The sequence below is a fragment of the Mandrillus leucophaeus genome, unplaced genomic scaffold, assembly GCF_000951045.1.
Source record: "Mandrillus leucophaeus isolate KB7577 unplaced genomic scaffold, Mleu.le_1.0 Scaffold155, whole genome shotgun sequence".
Lineage (NCBI taxonomy): Eukaryota > Metazoa > Chordata > Mammalia > Primates > Cercopithecidae > Mandrillus > Mandrillus leucophaeus.
Genome location: NW_012101532.1, coordinates 1,104,361 through 1,112,093, shown reverse-complemented (window position 1 = coordinate 1,112,093; position 7,733 = coordinate 1,104,361).

Below are 7,733 nucleotides of genomic sequence, written 5' to 3'. Positions count from 1 at the left end.
CAGTCATTTCTAATTTAGAATTGGAAAAGTGATTAACTATGACGTGTTATCCTCTCACAATAAGAGACGGAGTTTTATTCAGCTGCAAAGACAATATGAACCTATTTAGAACGTTGGACAGAAAGTAGGCCTTTTACCACAAGTTGAGTCTTTATCCAAATAATTTCCACACTGAAAATATTACATTGTCACACTTGATTTTATATGGAACATTACACTTTGGCTATTTCCAATGCAAAGGTAAAATGTCAATAAAAGAAGGAAAGAATGTTCCTGGGTTATATATTCAGGAAGAAGAAATACACTTTGGACCTAATGAATGATCTCCAGATCTATTTACCTTCTTCAAAAGATAAATGTCTGTTCTCTGAGGATGGAGCATTTCTTCCCTTCAATACTTCGAGCAAAAAACTTCCAAGCAGATGTTCTTCATATAAAGTGTTGGTTGGAAGGATATGTGTTAGCATTTCAATCATTCAACATTTTTTACACAATATTAAAATGGATTGAATTTCCCTCCGAGAGAGAGAGGACATTAAATCATATATTTGGAAGAGCATCAAGGATAGAATGAGATTTGCTTCGCTCCAAAAGCCAAGACACCAAGTCTGCTGGTCGAGACTTTCCCCAAATACTTTTCCAACTCAGCATAAAAAAGGCAGGGAGACAGGAAAATATTAGGTATACTTAATATGAGCTGAGGTGCAGCCAAATAGCATAGTTTCAAGGTACACTCTCACATGCTGACACGCTGAAAGATGCAATTTCTCCATTTCCAAAACTCAACAATTTTTCAGCTGCACAGCACCATTCCAATAAAACACTGGTATTTTATTCATCTCTTCCTGAAGTACCATACTTTTATTTTGTAGGCGTCTCTAAATCACATCAATTCACAAAAGACCAAGTGCTCGCTGCTATAGTCAAATCAGATGTTCTACACACATACACGCATGCCAGGTTTCTTTCTTTCATTCTTTTGCTAGTTAGTCGGAGATGAGAGATTCGTAGTCTGAGTCACAAAGCTCCCCTTAGGTAGCAAACAAGGCTAATGAATGCATGGTGTACATCCAGGAGCTCCACGGCCTCAGAATTCTCCCTTCACACCACTTCCCATCTCTCAGCTGAACCTGTGTCTTCTCCAGGGAGTTTTGCCTTTGTGATGGAAACATCTCTATAGCTCCTTTTTATAATTATTATTTGTTAGAGCTTATACATGTGTGAGGGTGCAGATATCATCAAAACAAACACTTCCCATATAATAATCTTTTAGATTTCATGTAAAATCTTAGAACTGAAGGGACCTTGTAGTCCAACCAGCTCATTGTACATATAGGGAAACTGAGGGTTCCATACCCTAAGTCAGTGCATAGAGAACCCAAGTCTCCTGCTGTGGGTTTCATGCTCTTTGCTCTACTTTAGGACTTGGCAAATTTCTTCTCTAAAGGGCTGAGTATTAAATATTTTAGGCTTTGTGGCCACAGACAATCTCTGTCATTTTTTTAAAAGGAAAATTATAACCTTTAAAAATATAACAGCTGGTTTTTAGTTTTAGGGCCTCATAAAAACAGTAAGTAGAATGGATTTGTCAATCCTTATTCTATTTCATGATACACACATCAGTCATCAAAAATAAATGGAGTGGGCCAGGTGCGGTGGTCATGCTGTAATCCCAGAATTGTGGGAGGCCAAGGTAGGCAGATCACCTGAGGTCAGGAGTTCCAGACTAGCCTGGACATCATGGTAAAACCCCATCTCTATTACAAATACAAAAATTAGCTGTACATGGTGTGCAGCTGTAGTCCCAGCTAGTCAGGAGACTGAGGCAGGAGAATCGCTTGAACCCAGGAGGTGGAGGTTGCAGTGAGCCGAGACTGTGTCACTGCACTCCAGCCTAGGCAACAGAGCGAGACTTTGTCTCAAATAAATAAATAAATAAATAAATAAATAAATGGAGTGTATTCATCAGCAACTACCACAATAATACTGGATAACAAATGGCCCCAAAACTTAATGATATGCAGCAAACACCTCATGTTTTCATGCTCATAGGCCTGGGGATTGGCTGTGATGACTCCATTCCACATGTCTTACTGTGGGGCCCCAGCCAGAGGTGCAGTGATTACTTGGGTCACGTTCTTCTCGTTGTGAAGGTCAGAAGTTCCCAAAGGGGTGAGCAAAAACACACAATGTGTGTTAAACTGTCTTAAATGCAAACTTAGAGTCAGAATTGCAAAACTGTCACTTTCACTCACTCTGCCCTGGCTAAAGCAAATCACACAGCCAAGCCAAATGTCAACAGAGAAGGAATGTATACCTCCCCTTTGGAGCTGGTGAGGGAGAGAGTGACTATTTGCTGGATAATAATTCAATGACTTGGGTGGGATTCTAGAAGACAGTGGTAGTGGCTTAATTTTTCATTCCCCTGAGTCCTCTACAAAAAATAGATAGCATATCTAAGATGGTACGTCAAAGACCTATCAATAAGGTACTGTAAAATACAAGCAATGATAGCCATGACTTAAGCCTCCTTGTGGAAGGAAGCAGGAGAGGACATCCAGGCTTGTCATGGCCACAAGAACAAGGGAAATTCAGAACATTGGTACTCACTGAAAAGTATCACAGACTAAATGTAAATTATTTCAACCATCATGGAAGATAGTGTAGCAATTCCTCAAAGATCTAGAGGCAGAAATACCATTTGACTCAGCAATCCCATAACTAGGTATACACTCAAAGGAATAGAAATCATTCTATTATAAAAACACATGCACTTGTATGTTCATTGCAGCACTAGTCACAGTAGCAAAGACATGGAATTAACCTTAATACTCATCAATGATAGACTGAATAAAGAAACGTGGTACATATACATGTGGAATACCATGCAACCATAAAAAGGAATGAGGTCATGTCCTTTGCAGGACCATGGATGGAACTGGAGGCCATTATCCTTAGCAAACTAACGCAACAACAGAAGACCAAATACCACATGTTCTCACTTACAAGTGGGAGCTAAATGACGAGAACCCATGGACACATGGTGGGAACAATACATACTGGGGTCTGTTAAAGGTTGGGGGTGGGAGGAGGGAGAGGATCAGGAAGAATACCTAATAGATACTGAGCTTAATACCTGGGTGATGGGATGGTCTGTGCAGCAAACCACCATGGCACACGTGTACCTGTGGAACAAACCTGAGCATTCTGTACATGAGCCCCTTCCCCCCGTAGAAACAATCTAACGTAGTGGTTACGAGCACTGATTCTTACCCCAGACAGCCTGAGTGGAAATTCTGACTCTCTTAATGACTCTGTGACATTGAGAAAGTGATTTAATCTCTCTGAGTCTCAGTTTCCTTATGTATAAAGTCAGATGATAATAGTAATACCTATATTGCTGGGTGTGGCGGTTCATGCCTGTAATCCCAGCACTTTGGGAGGCCGAGGCAGGTGGATCATCTGAGGTCAGGAGTTGGAGACCAGCCTGGCCAACACGGTGAAACCCCATCTCTACTACAAATACAAAAATTAGCCAGGCGTGGTGGCGCGTGCCTGTAATCTCAGCTACTTGGGAGGCTGAGGCGGGAGAATCGCTTGAACCTAGGAAACAGAGGTTGCAGTGAACTGAGACTGCACCACTGCCCCCTAGCCAAGGCAACAGAGTGAGACTCTGTCTCAAAAAATAAAAAAATAAAAAAAGAAAAAGAAAAAGAAAAAGAAAAAGAAAAAGAAAGAAATGCTGTAAAATGCCTAATATAGTGTGTCACCAAGAAACTCCCTCTTCTGCTGAGACATTCATTCCCCCAGCTGGTAGTGTTGGCAGCTGACGGATTTCAGAGGAGTGTCTCTTTGGAACTTGCTGAGTCAAATAGATCAGCATAGTCCAAGTTCATACCCCCTTTCTAAGGCAGTCTGTATATTAGGTTGGTGTGAGTATAATTGCAGTTTTTGCATTGTTGAAATTTGCCATTTGATATTGGAATACATTCTTAAATAAATGTGATTATGTTATACTCATTTTAATGGCATTTCTCACTTTTTTTGCTAATGACTTATTACTTGCTGTTTATTTTATATTTATGTTAGACTACGGAAATGATGTTAGACAAAAAGCAAATTTGAGCGATTTTCTTATCCGAGTTCAAAATGGGTTATAAAGCAGCAGAGACAACTCACAACATCAACAATGCATTTGGCCCAGGAACGGGTAACAAATGTACAGTACAGTGGTGGTCCAAGAAGTTTTGCAAAGGAGATGAGAGTGAAGATGAGGAGTCTAGTGGTCAGCCATCGGAAGTTGACAACAACCAATTGAGAACACTCTTCCAAGCTGATCCTTTTACAACTACATGAGAAGTTGCTGAAGAATTCAATGTCCACCAATTTAGTCATTCAGCATTTAAAGTGAATTGGACAGGTGAAGAATCTCCTTAAGTGGGTGCCTCATGAGCCGACCAAAAATAAAAAAAATGTCATTTTATAGTGTTTTCTTCTCTTATTCCTATGCAACAACAACGAACCATTTCTTAATCAGATTGTGACGTGCAATAAAAGTGGGTTTTATATGACCACCAGTGATGACCAGCTCAGTGGCTGGACTGAGAAGAAGCTCCAAAGCTCTTCCCAAAGCCAAACTTGTACCAAAAAAAGGTAATGGTCACTGTTTGGTGGTCTGCTGTTGGTCTGATCCACTACAGATTTCTGAATCCTGGCGAAACCATTACATCTGAGAAATATGCTCAGCAAATTGGTGAGATGTACAGAAAACTGCAATGCCTGCAGCTGGCACTGGTCAACAGAAAGGGCCCATTCTTCTCCTTGATGATGTCCCACCACAGGTCACACAACCAATGCTTCAAAAGTTGAACGAATTGGGCTATGCAGTTTTGCCTCATCCACCATATTCACCTGACCTCTCGCCAACCAACTACCACTTCTTCAAGCGTCTTGACAACTTTTTGCAGGGAAAGCACTTCCACAACCAGCAGGATGCATACAATGCTTCCCAAGAGTTTGTTGAATCCCGAAGCACAGATTTTTATGCTCCAGGAATAAACAAACTTATTTCTCATTGGCAAAAAAATGTGTTGATTGTATTGGTTCCTATTTTGATTAACAAAATTTACAGTCCAAAACCACAATTACTTTTGCACCAGTCAACCTTGAATGGCTGGTCAAAGTGAGATATAATGATTTATCTCTCTGCCTAAAGCTGGGAAATTCTGAAAATGCTTCCTTCCCTGCATCAGAGATCCCACAGAATAAGCTGAGGCATCTCCTACAACTGCATCACAGCCTAACATCTCCCACTGTCCTATCCTGTACACTTCACTCCCCAAAAGGTCTTGATCCTCAGGGCATTCCCCCCCAAAATTTCCAGCATGCAGCTCTCCATCACAGCCTGTTTTCTGGAGAGTCAGACTTCATAAAGACGTTGTAAGGATTATATGAGTGAAGAGTTATTAGCTAGCACTACATGATGAAGAGGATGATCATGCTGATGGTGATGGTGTGATAAGTGGCATCCTCTGTTGGTCATAAAATGAGTCCTAGTGGGTAAGAAACTCTCCCCAACCTATCTTAGAATGGTGCTCCAACTATTCAAGTGTTGACTATTATTTCTTTATCAAGGCCAACCTTTTGGTGATGGCATAAGTAAATACAGCATTCTCCCCTATTAGTATGTCACATCCATCAGTTTTAAAAAAAATTCTCAGATGTGGAGAAAGGGGAACTCCAGTACACTGTTGATGGGTAGGTAAGTCAGTATAGCTACTATGAAAAGCTGTATGAGAAGTCCTCAAAAAGCTAAAAATAGAGCTACCATATGATCCAGCAATTCCACTATTGGGTATATATCCAAAGAAAAGGAAATCAGTATGCTCAAAGAAAAGGAAATCAATATACTGAAGAGATATTTGCACTGCCATGGTTATTGTAGCACTATTCGCTATAGCCCAAATACGGAATTAACCTACCTGCCCATCAATGAATGAATGGATAAAGAAATTGTGGTGCATATACACAATGGAATATTATGCAGTCATAAAAAAGAATAAAATCCTATCATTTGCAGCAACATGGATGAAACTGGAGGTTACTACATTAAGTGAAATAAGACAGGCACAGAAAGACAAAGATTGCATGTTCTCACTTGTACATTGGAGCTTAAAAAAGTGGATCTGATGAAGATAGGAAGTAGATTGGTGGTTATCAGGGACCAGAAATGGTCGGGGGAGGGATGAAAAGAGCTTAATTACTAGGTGCAAACATAGTTTGATAGAAGAAATGAGACCTAGTGTTTCACGGACCGATATTTTGAAATATTATATATTTCAAAATAGCTAGAAAATAAAAATGTATCCAGCATAAAGAAAAGACACATATTTATAGTGATGGATATCCTAATTCCACTAGTTTGATCTTTACAAATTGTATAAATGTATTAAATTATCCCATATACCCTGAAAATATGTGCGCCTATGATGTATCAATTTAAAAATAAAATTTAAAAAATCCTCTGGAGGAATGACTGGTAGTTCTATATTCATTCTCAATTTTACATTTACTAGCAACAAGTGAAGGATTTATTACATTTCATATCCAACAAAAGTATGTGTGAAAATATGAGAAAATGATATTTTTTTTGCCTCAAAAGGTATTTCCCCATAAGACAAGTGGGAAAAATGACAAAGGGAAAAAATTTTACAATGGAAATATCTGAAAGATAATACTTTAACCAAAAGATCAAAATTAGCTTTACCAGCTGAGATGTGTCAACACTATGTGCCTCCTGAGATGATGCACTGAGAAAGATATAACATCACTTGTATAACTCACTGAAAATGCAGAGCCTGAATAAAAGCCGGAACATTCAACAAGTCTAATTGAGGGACATTCTACAAAGTATCTGCCTAAAACTTACCAAAAGTGTCCAGTCCATATAAGACAAAGAAAGCCTGAGGACATGTCCTAGGTTGTAAGAGGCTCAAGAGCCACAAAAGCTAAATATAGAATGTAATCTTGGTTTGGGCCCCAGACCAGAAAGAGGACATTAGTTGGATAGTTCAAGACATTTTCATAAAGTCTATGGATTAGTTAATAGTTGTGTGATGGTAGGGAGTTTTGGTTTTACTGTGGTGAGGTACTCCACTTATGGCCCATTCTTCCTGCTAATTACAGCTATAAAGTCCAGAACACACACACACACACACACACACATACACACACACACACACACACACACACAAAACTCCAGGATTTTGTAAAGCAACCAAAAGCAGGCAGTTTGTGGAGGACAGATGACCTCTACATCTGGGTGAGTCTCCCATCTTTGTGTAGATTTACCTCAAATGTAGGCTCAATCTTGAAAGCGGTGTAGCACAGGCTGCTAAAACTTCAATAGAAACTACCATCTAGAAATTCTATTTGTTCAGTTTTTAAATCTTCTCAGCCACCTCTGCAGCTTCTTATTTTATAGCCACAATCCAAATCTCCTTTTTTAAAAAAACATATGAATTACAGTTATTTCATATTCTTGTCTGATGATAATTGTGGTGTTTGAATATTAGGACACCTGATTCTGTGGTTTTGTCTGTGGTTTCTGCTGACTCAGACTATGGTGCTTCCTTTTATATTTCATACATATTGACTATAAACTGATCGTCCATGGAATGTTATCAATGGATATACTTTGAGACCCTCTTTTACAGACCACTCTACAAAGTTTT